Raw genomic sequence first — 24,026 nt, 5'->3', positions numbered from 1 at the left:
AATCACCATCCCCATCATCATCATCATCATCACCATCATCATCACCAAGTGAAATGTCGAGTAAAGTTGGCTCTTGTAAATGGTTTTAAGAGAGTTTATTAAGATCACTACATTAATTAAACTAACACTTTATTGTAAGGTTTCGTTTGTAATACAATAGCTAACACAAAATAATAATTTTACAGCATTTAGTACTCTTGGTTATTGTTTACATTTTCATAGATTCATTTTCTTTCTTTTTTTTTACATTAACATCAATTATAAACATGAATTAACAATAATGCATTTCTATAATAAATTCATAAGTATGTTGTGATATCAACAAAATCCTTTATTATACCTTTAATTTAATTTACATTTAGTCATTTAGCAGACGCTTTTATCCAAAGCAACTTACAGATGATAACAATAGAAGCAATTAAAATCAAGAAAAGAGCAATGATATAAACTGGTCTCAGTTAGCTTAACACAGTACATGTAGACAGGTTTTTTATTATTATTATTATTATTATTATTCTAGAATACATTTTTTAAAGAATAGAATTAGAATAGAGAGTGCTAGAGTTCGAGGGTCAAATGAAGATGGAAGAGATGTGTTTTAAGCCGATTCTTGAAGATGGTGATGGCTGCTGGGATCTAGTTCCTCCGGGAGGAACAGCTCATTTCAAAGTCTGATTCTGTGTTTCTTTGGGATGAACAATAAAGAGACGTTCACTTGCAGAACACAAGCTTCTAGAGCCACAGAAGTCTGAAGTTATGAATTAAGATGAAGGGGTGAAAATTAAGTATAATATGGATCATTTAAATACATCACTGCACTGGATATTTCAGTAACAGGAGCAGACAAACATGTATGTGATCCCATTACAGTTTGAGATACACAGCCTGCGGTGAGAGCGTGAGCATGGAAGAGCATCCGCAGATCTTTAAACAGAGACATGCAGACGAGTCACAGACACTGCTTCACCTGTAGGCTGATTCACTCAAAGGATCCACCTTTCTCATATAGATTATCAGTTTGTTTGTAGCTTTACTCTTTGAGGAGGTACAGTATAACTTTTGTAGTTGGAAAATATCTAGTTGTGTAGTTCCTGAGGGTGGAGTTTGATCTGTTCGTCTGGTTGTTTGACTCGTTTCATCCGTTCCTCTAACCACCTTCTCTTCTGTGTTCATGAAGAAACTGATTTACTCTTTTATTTCAAAGCAGAAGATTTTCAGTGCATCCTAATCTATCTGAAACAATCTGTCCTGTTTAGTATGCAAGAACTAGATTATAGTTAATGCATCACAAATCAGAGTAGCATGAATATGAGCTGGTGGTTGGGAAAGATACTATCCTCAGTTTAACCTAGCAGACGAGAAAATATCTACACAATGGAAGTAGAGATTGAGGAGTGAACATGTGTTCGTCTGCAGTCTGTGTGACGTGTGTTGATGGTGTTAGTTCATCTCACAGATGTGTGCTCTGTCGGGTCAGGGTGATGTGTTTTGTGAGTGTTTCCACACACAGCTAAAGATTGCTAAACACGAGTGTGTGCTGAGCTCATGTGGAGTGAGCTGACAGACAGACAGTCAATACACATTAGAGCGCTGTCAAAATCATTTACTTCTGATTTATGATTCACCACTAAAGGAACCAGTGTGTGTTCAATAAATAAGCACAGATGAATGAAGCACACACACTTTTTCTTGGATAACACGTGGTTTGGTGAATTCTGACCGATAAATGAACTGGTTTTCCATCAATAAAGCATTCAGTAAACATCAGTAGATTTCTTTTCCACCTCCTAACACTCTGCCTTTAGTAGTGTTTACTGTAATTACCGTATAATAATCTATTTGCATGAAATATCCTGCTTGATGTTGTACAGTTTTTTTTTACTGTATATAATAAGGGAACTTACCATAACCAACAGGTTTTTACCCTGGCATGGCATGTTACTATTAAAATTATTATTATTATTATAATTCATTTTTTTTCCAGAGAAATAGAGCAGCTTTTGGAGAACTATGATCAGGAAACCGTTGATGAGCTGACAGATTTCCTGATGAAGCCCGCTGCGGCTCTCTTATCAGCTCTGATGGTCTCCAGATGAAAGCTAAAGATTTATTCTCACTCAGTAATGAGCTGGATAATTAATTTTTGCCGACATCCATCACATTCTCAACAAGGCCATTGTCTTGAAAATTGCTCCTCAGCCGGGTTGGCAGTAGACGGAGGAATGTGAAGTGACAAGGAGCGTAATGAAGCGTGGGATTATTCAGACACACTTTATTAGAAAAGCTAATAGTTTCTCTAGTCTAACTGGTCGTGTAATAAATGGAACAGAAAGCATACGCTGAGGTGATTGACTTACTGAAAGTGTAAATACATCACAGCCAGACGTTACTTAAAATCAGGAAAAACTTTTTTTCTTTATGCATTTTTATGATGTTTAAGACACTTTTATAGCTGTTTTCCAATCGAATAAACTACAGTAGTTCACATCAAATGGCAGCAAATGACTTTTATTATGTCATGTGCTTCATGTGGTATCATCTGAAACTAATGTTGACATCGAACAGCTCCTTAAAACCATTTTTAACAATCTATTACAGATTTTAATAATCCAAATATCATTTCCTGTTCATGTTTGTTGTCTTTATATTTGGGGGTGAAGTATGACCTGGCCGTATTCTTGAGTTATTCTGAGATCTCTGTAATCTCACACACAGGGATAGAGTGGATTGTGAAGGCTGGGATTGTCTTTCGTTGACGTGTGTGTTGTGTCTAATGTGACACTAGCGCAGACTTAATTAGACCGTCTCTAGGGAACAACTGTGTGTGCAAATAACGGCTTTGTGAAGTTCTGATTAACATCTCGGCTCATGACTCTCATTAACACACACACACACACACACTTATCCAGATGGAGACACACACATCCAGCTGTGAGGCTAGTTTCCCGCTAGCATGAACACACACAGTCATAAAACCATGAGTTTGCACGTAATGTGTTGGCTCCTTTAGTAATCATGATTTACTGTATGAAGAATATCACTTGTAAGTGGATAAATATTTATGGCGTAGGTCTAGTCTCAGGGGCTGTTTACACGACGCCATTTTAGCTGAAAACAGAAAGCTTTCGTGTGTTTAGCCAGTGATTCACACAACAATGCCATTTCAGGGGCACAAGAACACAAACTCTAGAAAATGAGCAAGTTTGTCTCTGTGTAAACTACAAAAACATGGATTTGTGAAAACAGTGTGATGGTCAAGATCCCAGACCCCGGGCTTTATCAAAGTCTAGATCTACCTATTGAAGAATTGACAGAAGAAGACATCCCAAATTGTATTTCCTTTTGGAAACCTTTTATTTAGTATTTTAATTAGTGGAGCACCGATCATGGCGATTCAGAAACAGATTTTCTTTTTCTTTTTTAACTAGCAGATTGACTGATTCTGATACTGATATTTAAACCTAACTTATTTATTGGCTATTTGCTGTCCTTATTTATTTATTTTACTTTTGCTATATAAAACATTTCTGCATGAAACAGCAGGTGTGAATGAGGCACGAACACTCTCTCTGCCAGCAGGTGGCGCTTCTGAACCAGCCGAGATATAGTGTTTCCTTGTGTCCAGCTGAAAACACAGCAGAGCTGCACTTCATGTACACCTAGGCTCTCTTGAATCAGCCTGAAGAGGTTTATTCTGAGATAACAACCAGCTGGATATACATTATCCCGATAAATATTCTTGAACGCAAAGTTTCCGTGAAGACAGCAGTTAACTAAATCACATTTAAGGGAAACGGTGCAGTCAAACCACTTATTACACAACATCTCACCACAAAAATAATAAGACTTAAGACAAAAATGTTTTAAATCCTTACCAGATTGTTACAAAACAATCATAGCAAAATGGCAGAACCTGCGTTTGAATGAAACGAGAGTGAGTCTGTGATACCAGGAAGACATAATTAAATAATTGTGCACCATTTTGAATCCAGTTTTAATATTTATAAGCTTAAAAAAATGCAAAGCTTCCACCAAGAAAAAATAGTTAAAGCTAGAGCTCAGCGCTGACTGCTGTTGCCCGGATGAGCCTGTGTTATCAGCTTTGACCGGTCATTATCCAGGGATAACATACCTCACGACTGACCAATCAGAATCAAGTATTCCACAGAGTCGTGTAATAAACAGAGATAAGAGGAGAAGAAAATAAGATTGGCATTGAATGGTTTCTCATGACGTTCATTGATCCATTAATATGACCCCACACCATGTTCTTCCTGTATCTTAACCATCATGAACAGTTCTCTGCCAGCTGCAGTGTGTTCTCCTCTCCACACTAGTCTCAGCGTCTCTGGCCTCTGTTAACATCCTGTGCGTCATCTATCTTTCTTTATCACTGTCTCAGTAGCTATCGGAAATAACAGAAAAATACAGTACCAAGAATGGAGAAATGTAATGCATTGTGTACTGTTATTTGCAGGATCTACTGACACACACGTGCGCAGACACAGTGACGTCACCAGCAGGAATAATACAGCGTGTTAGTCGTATACACAGATCCGTGTGAATGGGATCACTTTGACAATGTTTTCTTCTGTATGTGACACTTTTAAAAACACAAAGGACAAGCTCGTCTGTTATTAGTATGTTGTTTTCATGTAAACACACCTCAGTGTTCTCAGTCATTCGTTTTCATGGTTTTTCACTTCATCCTCCAATGGTTCCCTTAATTACTCATTGCTTTATTGATTACTGGGACATTTTTTTTTTCTTTTCTTTTTTCCGTTTAACTGTGTGTTTGTTCTCTTTAAGTTCTTTGTCTGTCTTGTTTGTTGTTATGTTGGGTTTTGTCAGTATTAATTTTACCATACACAGGCTCAATAGAAATATGTGTCCTTAACATACATTTCTGTAAAACTAAAAATGCGTACAGATACATACAAATCACTATCACTGCAGTTTCCATTCGAAATGACCACTAGAGGCAGTAAAACTCTGACAAATGTTATTCCGTGTCACACAAAGTATGATTTACAGGGCCAGAGATTCTTTCTCAAGAAAGCTTCATTTCACACACTTCCTTGTACAATATTAAGTTATGGCTTCAAAATGATTTCACATACTTCCAGACTTAAAAACTGATACTTTTGAACATTGTAAAGTTTGTAACACAGTAGTTTTGCTCAGTAGCTCACATGATACAGTGTTGCACTTGTATTGAAGCGCTCTAGTATAAATTCTGTAAAATCTCTGATGTTTGTTAGAATCTGACAGTATTTGTCTGAGATAAAACTATTTAAAAATCTGGAATCTGAGGGAGCAAAAAAATCTGAATATTGAGAAAATCTTCTTTAAAGTTGTCCAAATGAAGTTCTTAGCAATGCATATACTAATCAGAAATTACATTTTGAAATATTTATGGTAGGAAATGTACAAAATATGTTCATGGCACATTATCTTTACTTAATATCCTAATGATTTTTGCCATATAAGAAAAATCTATTATTTTGACCCATACAATGTATTTTTGTCTATTTCTCCAAATATCCCTGATGACTGCTTCTGTGCTGCAGGGACACATACTGTAGCACTTTTGCATTCATTGACACTATCAGGTGAGTTTGAGGTTGGGTTTGGTGTAGGGTTTTTGTTATTTTCCCCCCAAAAAATAGAGCATTAATTTTTTAGTGAACCCAGACATCTGAATTCTAAACTGCTGCAATACCTGAAGCAATGTAATACAAACACAACAATATGTGTCTGTATCATCGTAATAAAAATCACTTATTCAACACACACTTTAGAGTCACTCACTGGACATTTCACTGAAGGAGTTTACACTGTTTTTACAGACACAAGACATCCCCAATTATCAAAATGCATCTTCTTTTCAGATTCAGTTCTTTCATGAGATATTTTTGCAAAAAAAAAAAAAAAAAAGTATGCATAGGCCTAATTAGTGTTAATAGCGCAAAGCAGAATGTGAGTGTTTGGCTGATTGTAATCTGACTGAGTGAGATGGGAAGCAGATGGAGATGCTCTGGAACTGCCAAAAAGTGTTTCTGAAGTGGATAGTTCCAGCTCTCAGATCTGACCGGATGCCAGCTTCTTCTGCCAAAAAACTTCCTATAATAATGGTCAAATCAGAGCAAGGCATGACCCAGAGCAGATTATTGCTTTATGATAGTGCAGTTCATGCCACCGCTGATGTGAAAGGTGAAGAGTAAACGCAAAGTCACAGATAAATGAGCTTTGGATGCGTCTCAGCTGGCTCCCATTAGATACACTAACTGAGTTTTCACTTTCACTCACAGTTCATATCTTTGGAGGCGTTCATTTCTTTGATTGTATGCCAGTTGGAAAAATATGTTTTAGTTTACTGACTTTCAAGCTCCCAGAACAAAATCACCTGAACATCTAATGAAGCTGTGTGTGGTAGATCTGCTGTGAGTGACGGATCTGAAAGAGTTGAGGAGTGATCAGTATTCTATTTATTCATGTATTTATTAATTGATTTACGTCTATGGAGTTAAATCAGGGCCACATACAGTAGTGGCAAATGAAAATGAAAGTATTGAGAAAAAGTAAATGTGCTTTTTGTGAACCAACATAAAGACTTAAAAAAAATATAAACTAAATAAAGCAAAAGCAATGATTTTGCAACATATTCTCCATTGCCATAGCTCCTAATTTATTTGCAATGCTGATTTTATTTAGCATTTCAGTCACTTTCTGGCATTGTTTTGAAATGTGTAGAAGTCGAGGGACGGGGCATGTACAACGGTCCTGGAAATGATCAAGAGAGCGTTTGAGCAGAGCCGTGTGGGTGGAGCGTTTCTTTTATTGACTTGCAATAGAACATGCATGGTTTCGTTTTAATAACTATAGCAGTATTGACAGTGTTTGCTCAAGTTAATAAGGTTTCTAACATGCTGACATGAACATCTGCTGTTGGAATCTCTCAATGTGCACACTTTTATAGCATTAAAATATGTATTGTTTTGATAACAAAATCTGTATTAATGTGTTGGTTTAAAATCTGTGAACCTGTGGGAAGCGCACAGAAGCATTCCTTGTTAACATTACTTCACAGCTACTTTTAGTTTGATATAAAACAATGTAATTAACTTACATGATTAAAAAATGTCAAAGACTCAAACATAGACTGTGAAGACTCATACTTTTTTTTGTGTGTGTGTTTACCTGAATCTCCTGGCCAAACTAAAATTAGACTTAATTGGCGATTGATATCCTATGAGCACTATGTTTGTAATAATTTCACAATTAAATTATATCAGTGAGGTTTCACAATACACAACACAATAAAAACACACTATTTCCAGGAGTTGCATAAAACAGAAAGCATGTTGAACTGGTTTAAGTGAGTTATTTTTAGGCTGTAAGGTTACACTACACAGCATGTTGTACAGTTGTGTGGTGTGAGTGAGTGTGTGAGAGAGAAACATCACAGCAGTGGATACGATCATAAACAGAAGCACATGACAGACCAAAGCACTTTCCACTAATGTTTCTCTGCTCTGGGAATGCATGGTGATTCCCTTTCAGTTTGACTATGTTTTAATTGCTCCATGAACAGATGAGACAACTGCTCTTCCTGTGCTGTGAATATTACTCACTCAGCAGATGCTCATCTGACATGTGTGCAATTAAGAGCATGAAAAATCAATACAGACTAACTGTTCAAGACAATTACAAGTTGTGTTGATTGTTATGAGAGCACTGGCGATAATTTGGTGGAACTGCTGAGAAATGTTAGGACATATATATATTGTTCTTTTGTGAATTAATGTAAATGAGATGGTGTGCTGCATTCATATTTCAAGTAAATCCTATCTTACTCCAAGTCATGATTTAGATGCACTGTGATGTGACAAAGTCACATCAGATTCCTTCAACAGCCATGAATTCACAAGTTCATATTTGCTTTAATGTAAATTCAGTTATATAACTGAGCTGGATTCTGCTCTGTAGTTTTTTACTTCAGGTAACTGTACCATAGTTTGACAAATGGCTTTTGCAATGACTTTTATAACCTTTGCATATTGTGCAGAAGGATATAATTATCTGTATGTACAATTAAGTGACCTCTATTAAAGTGTTTTAATGGATTTTTGAGCTCTGGAGTACTTCCCGACCGCACTGCTAAAAAAAGATCTGATGGTGAACATGGTCATACAAGGAAATTTACATGAAAAAAAGTTTTAAAAATCTCAGTAAATGTCTCAGGGCTTTTGTCTATACACTGGAGGTCAATGGTCACTAAAACTGGTTTCTAACGTTCTTCAAAACATCATAATTTCTGTTTCACAAAAGAAAGTTAGTTGCATTTTAATTAAGAAAGGTAAAGAAATATGCTTTGCACACCTTCCATAATTTATGATTGCAATGACAGATTTGGAGCAACAGATTTGGTGTAAAAAACAAACAAACAAACAAACAAACAAAAAAAACTTACAAGTGGTTTGTTTTGTTTATAATATTGTATAAATTGATGAAGTGGTCATGAAGTGTACCACACATGAAGTAAAGTTAAACAAACACACCAGCTAAACTATTGTGTTTTTTTTTTTTTTTTATAATGAAGAAGTTAATAATAAAATAATGTCCTCCTTAGGAACTCGAGCTGCATCAGAGAACGCTTTTGGAACGCCTTCAGCATGACCGGCTCTGAATCATGTGTGTAATCAGACCAATGGATGGGCGATACATCATAGGCGGGTGATGTCATAGACCAGGAAGCTTAAAAGCATGTGCGGAAAAGCCTGTATTTATTCTTCTGTCTTTCAGCAAGTGATCTGTGTGTGTCTGTACCATATTCGTGTGTGAGTCTTATTTAGTGTTGTTTGTCCCCCCCAACATGTCAAAAGCACCTCAAAAGACTAAGCACAAACAAAAGGGTGAGGGCAGGCAGCATTTCAAGCTGTGTGTTCCTCCCTGCTCGTGTTACATTATGAGTGGGTGTACACACAGTTTGTGCATTGCCTGCCTTGGAGCAGAGCATGCAGAGTCGACTCTCAAGGAAGTCAACTGCATGGACTGCGAGCAGCTTCCCCTGCATGCTCTCTACTCCAGGAAGGCTCTCTTAGTTTTCCCTAAGGTTCCCCATGGCGCTGGTCCCTCTTTCACCGAGGCGTAGTGGCGGTCTCACTCTTGGGGTTCGCAGTTGGATCTGGCAGAGAGAATGGAGACGGGTGAGTACTGCTCCGGCGCTACTTCCCCCCGGGGACTGGGCTCATCGCTTCACCTGTCTTCCTCCGAGGAGGTTGACATGGTTGGTGTCGATAAGGATTCGCCCCCTCAGTCACCCCATTATGAGGAGCTGTTGGTGGTGGTTACTCGTGCTGTGGCTAATTTGAGTATCTATTAGCCTGCTGAGAAAAAGGTTGAACCGCAGAAGAGCAAGTTAGATTAGCGCTTTCTGCGAACTTAGCGACCACTTCCACGCCGGAGCCTGCCTTTTTTCCTTTTTTGTGTAAATTGTGGGCAATGCCCTTTTTGTCCTGACTCTTCATTCACACTTCTGATCACTACAGCAATGAAGCAGAGATGAGTGAGCACGGCTATAAGGGCACCAAACTAGCTGCTCTGATTACACTAGAGGTCAGTCTCGAGAGACTGATTCCTTTGTAGACTATTTGGCAATGTGGAAACTACTGCCAAATGTGTCTCAATGGGTCCTGCACACTGTAGAGAGAGGCTACAGAATCCAGTTTGGTTCTCCTCCACCTCGGTTCAACAAGGTTATTCCCAGGCTGGTGGGTTCAGAGCAGGCTCTAGACATGGAACAGGAAGTGCACACTATACTGAGGAAGGAGACCATCGAGAGTCCGGGTTCTACAGCTGGTACTTCATAGATCCAAAGAAGGATAGATGGTTGCACCCATTTTAGATATTCGTCTATTGAACCGCTCAGTCACGCGACTGAAGTTCAGGATGCTCACTCTCAAACAGGTCGTGTATCAGATCAGGTCAGACCAGTATCAGGTTCTTCCCTTCGGTCTTGCACTCTCAACCTGCACTTTCACAAAGTATGATGATGCAGCTCTGGCTCAGCTGCGGCTCCAGGGCATACGCGTACTGAACTTTATCGATGAATGGTTAATTTTAGCTCAGTCAGAGCAGATGGGGGTTCAACAACGAGATGAATTTCTCGCCCACATGAGAGAGCTGGGGTTAAGACTAAACGGCAAGAGAAGTGTGCTTTCTCCATTACAGAGGACCACTTATCTAGGCGCGGTGTGGGATTCGACCACAATGCAGGCACAAATGTCACCTGCTTGGATCAAGTTGATCCTCACAACAGTGGCGAGAGTGAGAGAAGGCAGTCACTCATTGTCAAGCAGTTTCAGAGATTGCTGGGTCAGATGGCAGCTGTGTCCAACTTGATACCTCTTGGCGACCTGGGAGACGTCGCACTGTCCCTCTGGTACTCTCTGGCTCATCCAGCTCCACTCGGGGTGGATGCCATGGTATAGACATAGCCGAGGCTTCATCTGTACACTTTTCCCCCAATTGCTCTATTCCCGGGAGTTCTGGAGAGATAGCACCAGGAGGGATCTCCTTTCAAAGTAGAAGTTATGGGTGTGGCCTTAGACTTTGCGGCTGGTCTGGCCAAAGTGTTCCTCTACCCTCAAGTGGGAAATGTCCTTAAGGTCCCTTCTTCTACATCACGGCCTGTCATATTCCAGGCCTTCAGTCCTACTCCCTTTAGGAGCCAGACCAGAAGAAGCTCAATTGTATGTGTCCTGTGTGAGCACTGGACACATACGTCCACAGAGCTGCCCTGTGGAGAAGGGTGGACCAGTTATTTGTTTGTTATGGTCCCCCTGAAAGAGGTGCAGACTCTCAGTCGGTGGATAGTAGATGCTATTTCTACAGCCTACGTGTCCTCTGATTTCCCATCACCCCTTGGGGTCAAGGCTCACTCCACCAGAGGTTTGGTGGCCTCCAAGGCCTTCCTACGGGGTGTCTCTATGCGGGACATCTTTGATGCTGCGGGTTGGTCCTTGCCCCTAACCTTTGTCAGGTTCGATGGACTATATATGCGATCCACTCCAGGCTCCTTTGTTCTCTGGCCCTAGCTGTGCAGTTTCCCACACTAGACAGTGATTAGTAAATCTGGCCGTGTGAGCATTCTCATTTCCAAAGTGTTCTCCCCATTTATGTTCTGTTTACACACATGACTGAAGCATTCCTAAAGCATTCTCCGATGCAGCGTCTCATTCCATCGAGTAACCATGATTACATGCGTAACCTGAGACTTTAATAATACATGTTAATACTTGTTCAAAACAATCCCTTTTTTTCCAAGTTTGTACTATTTTTTTTATTTAATATATATAGTGTCATTTAAATTTTTATTTTAAAATTACAGAAACAAAATTATTTGGAAAAGTAAAGATTCTGAAAGCACTGAAGGAGGCTCCTTAATAATTTGAGTAGAGACATTAAATTTTTCAATAAAAAATATGATATTTCTAAAAATGATGGTTCATTTTAAATACGGTGATTATCTCCTAGATGGACACCCAATTTAATCAATTATATTTCCCATCTGCCACACTTTCACCTTACATTTTTTCAGTTATTTAAGTGCATTAATTCAAGTATTTAAAGTTATTTTTTTTTCTGTGCACTTCAACTTTCTGTGTCAAGAATAGAATATAGTGTGCTAGTACGCATTTGGGACACAGTATTGAGATATTGTGATTCAAGGCAATATCATAGTTTGATCATTACTGAAAGTGAGCGAGAGAAAGTTGATGAGAGCTCCAGTATGTCTGTGAAAGAATGACTCAGACTGCAGTAGAGAGCAGCGGCTCATGAGAGCTGCAACACCAAACCACTTCCAGAACTTTAGCTGATTTACTGATTTCCTTCAGTCAGAGAAACTGAACTGAAGATATTTGACAAATGCTTCATATTTCGAATGTTACCCAGAAACAGTCTCAGCTTCCAGAAGAGAGAGAGAGAGAGACACACTGGGAACTGTAGATTTCTTCAAAAGTTAACTGCAGCGGTGAGAGAATTAACTGATCCAGCTGAAAACACTCAGGTTCCTCAGGGCTGATCACTCCTACCACAGATGACCTCCATCAGCTCAGTCCTGGCAGCAGAAAACATCTTTTCTGATCAAGCAGGCACACCTGAGAACTGACTTCTGCGAAGCGTCTTGACATTACGGACATCCAATCAATCAATGTGTATTTTTCCCTGAGCCAAAACATGTAGACAAAACAATGTTTGTATTACCATTCAAAAGTTTATTTATTTATTTTTAAATAGATTGGTCAAAAATGACATTAATGACAGTTATTGCAACGAGTGAGGCGTGACAAACAAGTGGAAATCCAAATTCAAGTCTTTAATAAGAGTGTAGTCAACCAGGTGTGGTCAGCATCAGTAAACAATGATGGCAGTGGCAAGGCAAAAGAGTAATCCAGATAACCAGGTGATGGTCAGGGCAGGCAGCAAAACCATCATAAACAAGAAAACAGTCCAGGTCAAAACATGAAGGCAAGGAAACAGAAAAACTAGAAACACTGAAACTTAAAAACCACGGAAGAGCTATACGGCATTCAATCACCAGTGAAGAGAGAGTGTATCTGTGCTATTCCTATAGTCCAACTCGAGTCCAAATGAAGTCCCTGAGTGCATGGCAAGAAAAAAAAATCGTTTTAATTAATTAAAATTGCCTGTATCAGTATCAGAGTATCAGTTATGGCATTGAGTTACCAAAAAGATTATTAAAGCTGCCTTAAAACTGTTCGTACATGTAGTATATAGTATATATGAGTTACATTAAGAAAATGTCTCTGAAATAGTTTTCAAAACTGACCTGGAACATCCTACCGCTGTCTCCCTCGTCTAGCACACCCGATTTGACTCATTAGTAGACACTGAAATGGGTCAGAATAGGTAAAGAGAGTTGAGAGAAATTGCAATATAAAATTATATTTTAAAAAAATCCGATTTTTTTTAAATTATCAATCGATTGACAGCATTAATATATATATATATATATATATATATAAGATATATGATATGAAGGCCTGCTGATATATAGAGGCAGGTAATTGGAGTCCTTTCCCTCTGTGTGAACTGCAGTGTGCTGATAACAGTGCTCTAATGGATGCCCTGCCATCTCATTTTTCTCTTAATGACAGATAGAAATTAGGAAATAATCTTAAATAATTAAACTTTGAATTTTCTGATAAAACCTTCGTGAGGATGCTGGAGTCCATCACTCATGTGCTGCTGACTGACCTCCAGCAGATCTCTTCTGTACTGTATGTGAAGCGTCTGATGCTAAACGCTCTCCCCGAGCCCCTTCCGCACTGCTGCAGTCGTTGAGTGAATAGCGCCTGAGTGTACAGCGGCTAATGTAATGAGGATAAACCCCCTCTGTAGGCCACGAGGTAACACTATCCATCAGCGTCCGCTGCCATCAGCACACAGCCGGACTCCTGCAGAGAAAACAACAGCTGATTGATGCTCTCTTTGTCTGCTTCACCTCCAGCTTCCCGCCAGCGCCGCCACTAATGATAATCTAGCACCAAGAGAACACTACAACAGACACGTGATTTATCCAGAACCATTCTTTATCTTTCACCGGATTCATTCCTGATCATTAATGTAACCTTGCTGATGGTTTGTTCACATCTATGGTTCTTTAACCTGCAGAACCTGCAACCTTCTCAGAAAATAAAGTGATTCTGGAAAACAACTCAGGCATTCGTTTTTAATAACGGCCATAAATTATATGGGGAGCGTGCCATTGAGAATTAATACAAACTTTATTGTCGTGACATCTAATTTACATGAGGAGGGGATGTAATTAATCTACAGATGATGGAAGTCAAATCCCACAGCCCCTCGGAGTCTGACACTGACTCTGGATTCAGTCAGAGTTACTGAACACGGCTTTATTTGATGATGCTCCAGAAAGACCGGTGACTGTCTGAAATTCACTCTAGTGTTAGCTGTCATTGCAGCTCAAGCTTGGGTCTACCTGTTTACTATGGTAAAATCACAGTTTTATATTGGAAGCAAACATTCACTTGTGTTTCAGTGGATGTGAGCCAAGTGAGACTTATTAATCGCATTGACCATAAATGCAATAAAATCAACCGAATATGTCTTGATTCAGTGAAGATTAATAAACAGCTGTACCTCTCCTAACTTATAACTTCAAAAAAGGTCTCCAGCTTTGTCTGGGGCTGATTTGGTTTTGACCTTCTCTAGAAAGAAGCCGTTGGTTGTTTTCTGCTCTGAAGTCAAGCTGCATTGGCTGTAATCTAAAATGACATGCCTCTCAGTGACCTTCGACACAACAGGTAGCACTAATGGAGCAGTAATTGCACACCTCTGATGGAAAGCGCCGTCATTACAGTCCTCCGCCCAGCCTTTGGGAACTGAATCGACTTGTGTTTGCTGGTGGACACACTGAATGCTTTTAGCAACTCCAGGCTTTACAGGGCTTTGGGCTGTTCACCATTTTACCATTTGATGCAGAATTGCAGCTTGATTGTGTGATCTGTCAGACGGGTCAATGGTTTAAGTTTTGTTATCCTGAAAAAGCAATTCAATATGATTTCAGTGACAGAAAGAAAGCCATACCTAACAGATCAAAATTGAATAGACTTTTGTTGGTTTTATTAAATGCGGTCTGTGAAACTGATCATCAAATATTACAACTACAAAAGAAAGATTGTGGTAATGTCTAACACAGTCTTGTTGAATAGAAAAGCACAGAAGATGGCCACACAAACACATGTAGGAAGGTGTATGTGTGCTCATGGTCAGATGATCCAGTAATGAATGGAAAGCTTTCCAGTCCATCTGCATCAGGACTCTGTTATTCTCCCGCAAACGCTGACAGATCAAATGCTGTGTAAGATCTTTGAGAGATTTACAATCTCTTTTATTTTCAGCTGCTTACACACAAAATCTTTCCTTGTCACACAGTTTCTGAGAGCTGACATGATATTTTGAATGCAGTGCTTTATATATCTTTTGAAAGAGATGCGAGGCATTTTGCATGTTGTGTGTGCAATTCTTGGATTTGTGTGTAACGTTTGGGGAAAAAAAGAGCAAAAAAAAAAAAAACGATAAAATGGACTTATACAGCTTGCACATATATTGTGTACCCCCAGTCTATTCACATTCATTAATCAATGCACACACAGTTATGAAGCAAGTTTTTGAAGTCCATTGTAAGTCTAAAGTGACTCATATTTCTTCTCAGTGCTTCAGTGGAGTCTGTGGTCAGCAGGAGAGTGTTGTATCGGCTGAAGAGTTTGGATCACAGCCCGTGGCTCACCTCACAGTCTTGAAGGCTCTTTGGGCTTGTCTTTGCTAAAGTGCTGCGGTCCCAGAGGAGTTGGAAGTGCTCCACCAGAGCCGTTCTCTCAGTCTGACTGACGGCGCAGCGCTACACCAATTTGTCCCAAATCTCTGCGGCTCTCAGTGCTGTGAAGTGTTTTATCCACTTCCTCCAGGCTCTTTGACCTGATTCTGTGGCCACAGTCCTGTACTGTAATTCTGTGCTATGTGTTAGGGATTCATGTGCTCGATTGTTTCGGAGACTTCTTTGACTGCTGTGATGACAGTGAACTCAGAATAATGTCTGTATTACTCTGGCTATATTTGAGCATGATCAAATCTGATGAGGGCAATCACAATCATTTTTGTTTATTTAGCCATAATAGAAAAATATATATTTTAGGTACAGTATATGCTAAATTCATGTTTTTTGTTTTTCTTCAGAAAATGGCCAAAAATATACTAGCATAAAATTAATTTGCATAAATCGATTTTAGGAAATATATTTTTTTGTATGATTTGAACTCTATTTTGTCTGTGTGTTGTATTTCAGATGAGTGTGTTTCTCATGCATTAGGCTGTGAGTCATAAGTGTGTGTGTGTGTGTGTGTGTGTGTGTGAGAGAGAGAGAGAGAGAGAGAGAGAGAGAGAGAGAGAGAAATGCTTAATCGGCATATTGCGGAATCCAGTGAGTATTTCATATTTCATGAAGCAATGTGCTGTAAGTTTCTGTTGAAAACTTCCCCAAAGTCATTTGGTGTGTCCAGAAATACCTGCTGATGTTTGTTGACATGAGTGTGGGAACTATTTTCTCCCTTAAACAAACAGGTAATGGAATAAGAGTAAGTGTGTGTTAATGATGCTGGGAGAGTGCTGACGGCCGCGGCTGGAGAACCATCAGATGGATTCGCTGGCTCAGGGACAAATAAATTGGCAGGCAGAAAGAAAGAAAAGCAGATAGTTTGTGTTATTGCGAGTGCATGAGCCACAGTTCACATTCATTAAAAGTGCACTGAAGACTGCTGGGCCAGCTGCTTATTATACTCAGATTGAGTGATTCAAGAAGATATCTCTTAATTAAGTGCCTTTTTTATATTATTCACAATATGATTTTACGTGGATATATTTAGCAACAAAACGTCACAGTTCCTTCAGCTCCTATGTACTATGTATTGTATATGTATTCAGCTCCTATGTGTTGAAATGTTTGCTGATATTGCTGACTCCAGCTTTATTAAGGAGTTTTCAGTGTTTGGGGTGCAAGTCGAAACAGTTCATCTGGCTGATGAGGTTATTAATACAGTTCGTCATAAAAATCAGTTCCATGATGATGATCAATGTTTAATGAGACATTTCTTGTCCAGATAGCAAATAATTATTATTCAGGTTATTATTGATAATAATCTTAAACTATTTACTGCTGTTTTCATTGTATACAGTGATTTTTCTACAGTCGAGAGGGGTTTACACAGGGTTTTTTTTGCAACCTCTGCACCAAGCTTTTACTCTGTTATGTAATTATATATATATATCTATATATATATCTATATATATATATAGATATATATATATATATACATATAAAATGGCAAAACAAATTGCTAAATTGTTTTCTTTGAATTTATTTTTAGCATTTTTTATTTATTCTTTTTTTTTTGGAAAACATTTATAAAAACATAAATCTTTTTAAAAGCATTTGCTAATATATTTCACCCTCCATATATTGAAGTCCAAGAAAATACATTAATATACGTCACATTTTAAGAACATTTTGAAAGGAATTTGTGGACTGTAAGGTTGAAAATATATAGAATTAAAATGATGAAATATAAAGATTAAACTTCAAAAATATATTTGATCAATCTTCTCTCTTTACGACATATATTTTGCCTTACATATATATGTATCTGACCTACAGTAAGTCGTCTCCTACAGCACCATCAGCACAGTCTGGGGAATCAGTCTTTGCTTTCACCTTTTTTGGATACATAAAAAAAAAAAAAAAAAAATCTTGTTATATGTTGGTTTTTGAAATAAACATTGCCCAATTTTTGGTTCTTCTTGTAGCATAGCAATAGACATATAAAAAGATTACCTTTTTTTTGTATGTATCCAAAAAGGTGAAAGCAAAGACTGATTCCCCAGCATGTGAAGGAGACTGTGCTGATGGTGCTGTAGATGTCTTACTGTAGGTCAGATGAGCTGCACCCTTCGGACACGCGTGTAGGTGATGCTAATAAACGCTGTCATGTTCTGTGCTCATCCGGTGAGCGGCTGGCCTTACAGTTTATTACCACTTCTCACCGGACCGGCTTGTGTCAGGCCTATTCAGCTCTGTCTTTGCTTCTTCTGCTGGAATGATTTCTTCAGGCGCTTCACATGTTTCAGCAGTTCTTTTGTACTGTTTTTGTACTTTCATCTTATTTCGATTCATGATTGGGTCCCAGATCCCACAAGCGTTTCCTGTGTTATTGCAGTATATTCTGCGATTTGTTCTTCCCACACATGCTCCAGTAAGCACCCATAGTTCATCTGGCTGGGCAGGGTTTGGAAGCGGTGGGGAGATGCTCTCAAGGGCCCCACACATCTACAATTGCATAAGCAGCTTTTCATAGGCTATTTTCAGTTGCTGCAGCACAACTCAGTGTTAGGGCTTGCGTAGGAGCTTCGGTTTGGTCTGCTTATAATGCTTTCCTAAATGGAGACTACACAGTCATGCCAGTAACCCTCACTTTTCTTGAGTATATTTAAAAGTCACAGCTCAGAGGTACAGTAAAGTGAAATGTCATTCTCCTAGCTTTGACTCCACTGAGATATTTTAGAATCACTTTGACAAGTTTGACATTTCTGATGAAGATTGTTTGAGAGATTTTCAAGACTGATGAGGATATCCTTTAAATCTCCTTTAAATCTGCCCACAGTATTTTCACGAAATATCTTGGTTGTTACCTGTGTCGTTGTTAGAGTGAAAAGTGAAAAAAAAACTCTCATCTACAAAATAGAATATTGCATGCATAAATAAAAGGTGTTAATCAGTGTCTTTTTGTATAATTACTAAACATACAATTACCTGAGATGCAAAATAAAAAAATAAGAAGTATATATCAAGTTTCCCTTCAAAGACACTCATGTGGCATCAGAATTAGTGATATGGGAGGATGGTTGCACGGTGCACCGATAGTTCAAAAGTATCGTGATTCTTGGAAATAAAAAATGTCACAATTACTAAATTTATTGGTATCGATACTTCAAAGAATGACCACGTTGCAGATTTGTAAGAGACGTATTTCATTTTGGTGTGTGCAACGCATGCTTCCAGTGCCTCCTTATGGATGTCTGTTTTTTCTCCTCACGCAAGCAGGAAAGAAGCTGCAGCTTTCATGTGACAAACACTACAGCGAGATGGCTGCATGAGCGAGCACAAGTGATACTGTGGCCGCCGGTAGAAAAAGACTGTAGAAAAAGATGACGCGAGGAGTGAAATGGAAGTATTTTCAAAGTTCAGAATCAAGATAAAGTTATTACTCTTACGTTCCTTATAACTGAGATAATGCTGCTAAATGTATCCTTTTTTATTTTTACATTGAATGTCGCTGCTCTAATTTATTTTTTATATTTCATATTTTGTTCAAATGTTTAATATATCTGCTGTTCATATTGTCTCGGGAGGAGCAAATGACAGACACAGTGAGCGTGGCCTCAGGCCTCTGAGAGGCTTTTATTAACATATAATAAAACAAGAGGGAATAAAATTGTCCAAAGGGGGAGAAGGTCCAAAACAAACAGGGAATCTGGTGTCCTTGTCGTGCTGCGGGGTCCGTGTGGGACGGGCAGTGTTCATGGAGGAAGGGTCCAGGTAAGGGGTGGAGTCCGGCGGCCGCATGCGCTCCACTCTCCAGTCCAGGGGGCGCGAGGGGCAGTGGCTTCTACCAGCTGCGACATCCTTCTCGTCGCCCAAGGCGCTTAACGGGGATCGACGGCCTGATCATGGTTGGATGGCCGTATAAACGGGTGGGGTTCTCGTCCGGACCGCGGGTCCAGCAGCTCACGTCTCTGGTGGCGCGGGAGTCCCTCAGCGCACCTTTCCTGGACCCATGAGGACACCAGTGTGCATGCACAGGGAAGAGACCGATCTCCCGTTGAGAGGCGTACTGGAGTTTTAAACAGTAGCGGTGATGAATCTCCATTTCCATCAGGTGTGCCCCATCACACGCCGCCAGCCCTGTCTCGTCCAGGGCCCCTCCTCTCACACACCCACTCCTGTCGGGAGCCTGGTGAAGGGCGGCGATTTAGGACGGGGTGACGATGATAATTAGGGGGAGGCAGCTGACTCGTCACAATATTTTCATTTATTAGTGTGTTATATAATTAGAATGTTGTCGAGTTTTACAAATAAAGCAGAGCAATGATATCTGAGAGTGTATTTTCCCTTTTCAGAAAAAGTATCGAAATCACAATTCTTGGCTTGGTATCGGAATCAAAACAATAATTTTGGTATTGTGACAACACTATATGGGAGCACTTCAGTTTGATTCTGTCTTAAAGGGGTTGTGAATTGAGAAACCAAAAATTCCCTTTATCTGTTTACATATAAGAGGTCACTGGGCAATAAAACATCCTGTAAGTTTCACTTTAGCCCCGCCCATTAATTCTGCATCTCTGCCTGTTTACCCCCGCCCACCGATTCAACATTGTTGCCTCTTTAGCCCCGCCAACTGATTCTACATCTCTGCCTGATTAGCCCCCCCATCAATTCAACAATAATAATAATAATTAATTACATTTATATAGCGCTTTTTTAGGCACTCAAAGCGCTTACATAGTAAGGGGGTATCTCCTCATCCACCACCAGTGTGCAGCATCCACCTGGATGATGCGATGGCAGCCATAGTGTGCCAGAACGCCCACCACACACCACACACCACACACCAGCTTACTGGTGGAGAGGAGACGACATCGCTGTCTGTTTAGCCCCGCCCACCCATTCTACATTACTGCCTCTTCAGCCCCGCCAACTGATTCTACATTGCTGCTTGATTAGCTCAACCCACTGATTCTACATCACTGCCTGCATAGCCCCGCCCATCAATTAAACATCGCTGTCTATTTAGCCCCGTCCACCAGTTCTGCATCACTGCCTGTTTAGCCCCGCCCACTGATTCTACATTACTGTTTATTAGCCCCGCCCGCCAATTCAACATTGCTGCCTGTTATACATATATAAACATATATAAGTCGCACAGGACTACAAGTCACATTTAATTAGAACCAAGAACCAAGAGAAAACATTACCGTCTACATCCGTGAGAGGGCACTCTATGTTTTCAGGGGTAGACTACAGGAGCACGGAGCAGCATAGAGCGCCCTCTCGCGGCTATAATGTTGATAAATAAGTCACACCTGACTATTAGTCGCAGGACCAGCCAAACTATGAAAAAAAGTGTGACTTATAATCCGGAAAATACAGTAGGTGAATATGAGGAAGGCTTCAGTAGACGGTGGGTGGCGCAGGGACCTTGATGGAAGCACAAGACGGGTGGTGAGTTGAGTGCGTTAGTGAGGAAAGATGAAAGGTTCCAGAGATGACAATGAAATCCGCAAAACACAAAACCGGAACAGGACCACGAGAATAATTGCCGAGCAGGATGAATCAGGAAGGACCTCAAACAACAATCTGACAAAGAAGAGACGAAAGACAGGACATTAAGTAGGCAGGTGGTAAATAGGTGGAGCTGCCGCTGACCGCTAATGATCAGCGGTAACGCCCACATCAAACAATCAGCATGACATAAGACGAGCAGGAAACAATGCATTCATGAACCGTGACAGGGAGACCTTAAGGCCCTGTTTGGTTGCCCCATCATGCTCAGAGTTTGCACCTGGTGTCATGAAAGTCTTCAGTGTGACATAATATCACACTTGTTGGACAAATATGACATTTACATGAGAGCTATAACAGTTAATGCAAGATATTTCCATATGTCTGCAAGATAGGGATTTGTTAAAGAGGTCTAGATTTAGTCTTGAGGGCAGCACTTTAGCATGTTATTATCATTAGAAACAAATGAGTAACACAATATTAACATCCTGGAAACTACCTTTCACTGACAACAATCTCAATTAAATAATAGCAGCCAGTTGAATATAGGAGTTCACTATTAGATAATAAACACCACGTTTTTTTTTTCATAATGTAAAAAAATAATCAATTAATCAATTCAATACATATAATAACTAGTGCTACATTTACATTATAGTTCTATATTTGATCATTATAGTACAGATCTATTTACTAACTATAAATGAGATATTTTTAAACAGTTCACAGGATCAAAAAAAAAAAAAAAAAAAGAACCATACCATAAATGCCAAACAATGGAAAATGTCCCAGGTTACGAATGTAACACTGCATCCTCTAGGGGTCGCTATGTGGAAAACCTCATCATGATCCATGTCTGAAGCATACATTGAAAAAACACCAACGAGTTTGTCGGCGACAGCCCCTGACGTCAGGGCCTAGGCTACATACCCAACTTACTTGTTAGGGCCTCACCCCGGGGTGGAGCTGAAGGCTTGGAATCAAAAAAGATTCCCTGAAAGGGATACGGCAAAGAACCTAGCATTTTATACTAAGTCTTGCCTGTCACACAGGGGCTACCACTTGCTCTTGCATAAGCTTGCTGAAGGAGCTGTCTCAACAGATCCCTCGTAGCAACACCCTGTTCAAAAAGGTATCCGAGGATATATAGGTGGAGTTGGACCCAAGATGTACGGGGCTTTACCAACTCAAGAAAAGGCACAAATTTATAAACCTCTGGCGAGGGGAGCATCACCAGAGGCAGCATAAACAAGAACATTGCCACCTCCACTTCCCACTTGATGCGTCAGCAACAAGGGATATCCAAGCAACCAGGAAGCCACTCAGGGTGACCTGGCAGGACATCCTTGAAATTCCTTGCAGTGCCGTGCCAGGCCTGATGATCAAGGAGGCTCCTGCAGAAACCTGTGACCTGGCTGCCTGATACCGGAAACATAAAGCCAGAATCAGGGCTATCATACTGGCTGGACATAATACCGACGAGTGTTTAGTCAACACTGTAATTGAGCACTGCAAAGAAATGTATTAGTACACACATAACCACCAGCAATTTCATACATATATAATTATATACAGAATGGATCGTACTGACCCACGCTGGTTCCTGTGCTGGAGCCCCACTCATGTGATGACTCCCTTTAGTACAGACCATCAGTAAAGTGGTTATTATGAACATAGATCCAACCAAAAATCATAGGTCCCGCATAGGAGACTGTCATGCAAGAAGTTCCCACCTAACCTCGGTCAGATGGAGAGCTGGTGGTTACAGGGGGATTAGGAAGGGGAGGATAAGGACAGATGTAAAAAACCCCAAAGTGAACGAGTAGATACTTAAGTATCACTCTGATTCACACAAGAATGCTGATGCCTCATCTGGATCACATCCCTTAGGTCTTTCCTTCCTCCCCGTGACCCACAATTCCTTTTACCCCTGCACACAGGTGGGGGAGGAGCGTGAGTCACGACACTAGCCTTCTGTGCCCGTCTCTGATCCTCAGATCGAGACGGACCAGGACCCCTAGGATGTTCGGGCTCAGAACTGGGCCGTCGTGGAATGAAGGATTGGAAGGCAGCTGAGCAAGCCTTTGCCTCCCTGAACTTTTCGACTACAGTCTCAACGGAGGTAGCAAAAAGTTTTGAAGGCGAAACCTGAGCATCGAGAAGAAAGCCTTTTCTTTCTTCCCAATGTCTGCCAGGTTCACCCACAGATGTCTCTCCATTATCATCATGGCAGCCATAGACCTGCCCATGGCAGAGGTGGCCTGCTTGGTAGCATGGAGAGAGGGGTAGTGCGGCTCAACTCAGCTACTTGATCAGGAGAAAGGCCCTCGCCTTTATCCAGGTTTTTTAGCAGATCAGCCTGATATGCTTGAAGCACTGCCATGTGCAATGAAGCCTCAGTCTGACCTGCTGCTGTGCATGCCTTGACTTTTAAGTAAGATGTATCTTGAAGGGGTTTAGATGGCAAGGGGGGAGATTAAGAGAAGATGTCTCCCCCACAGAAAGATAGTTCTTCTACAGGGGTCATCCTCTCATAGCCGCTTTCGCTCATCTCCTCGATATTGGTATAACTCTTATGCTGAAGAATGCGAGAGGAAATTGACCTCTTCCATTCCTTTTCAATCTCTGCATGGAACTCAGGCAGAAATAGAAGGCTCACCTGAGCTGGAGGGCTATGATGAGAAAGATAACGCTCGTCGAGGTGACCTCACAGCGTCACCTTGCTGGCGCGCTTCCATGGCAAGTCCAACTTTGCCATGGCACGATCCGTAACCTCCAACAGCTCTACATACGCAGGGCAGGAGAATTGAGAAGGCTCAGCCTCAGCTTCTTCGTCATCCTGAGGCAGGAGTTGTAGGTGAGGGGGAGTGAATGAACAGCGCTAGCTTCCACCCTCAATACCCATGGCTGAAGTTCCCTTGAGCAAGGGACTGAATCCCCAGTTGCTCCCCGGCGCTGGATATATGTAGCTGCCTTCTGCTCCGGGTGTGTTCATGGTTTGATCACTTCTCAGTGCTGTGTGTGTGCTTGGATGGGTTAAATCCAGAGCACCCAATCCGAGTATGGGTTACCATACTTGGCAAAT

At 40.4% G+C, this 24,026-nt stretch overlaps 1 protein-coding gene across 1 annotated transcript in view; it reads left to right on the top strand.

Annotated features, from left to right (window-relative positions):
- LOC127971730 (X-linked interleukin-1 receptor accessory protein-like 2) overlaps positions 1-24,026 on the top strand; it is a 201,810-nt gene that overhangs the window by 145,772 nt on the left and 32,012 nt on the right. The window lies entirely within an intron of this gene.

This window comes from Carassius gibelio, chromosome B14 (genome assembly GCF_023724105.1).
Source record: "Carassius gibelio isolate Cgi1373 ecotype wild population from Czech Republic chromosome B14, carGib1.2-hapl.c, whole genome shotgun sequence".
In the NCBI taxonomy this organism is placed as follows: Eukaryota; Metazoa; Chordata; class Actinopteri; order Cypriniformes; family Cyprinidae; genus Carassius; species Carassius gibelio.
The sequence above is the reverse complement of the archived record's forward strand: the minus strand, read 5'-3'. Positions and strand labels throughout refer to the sequence as shown.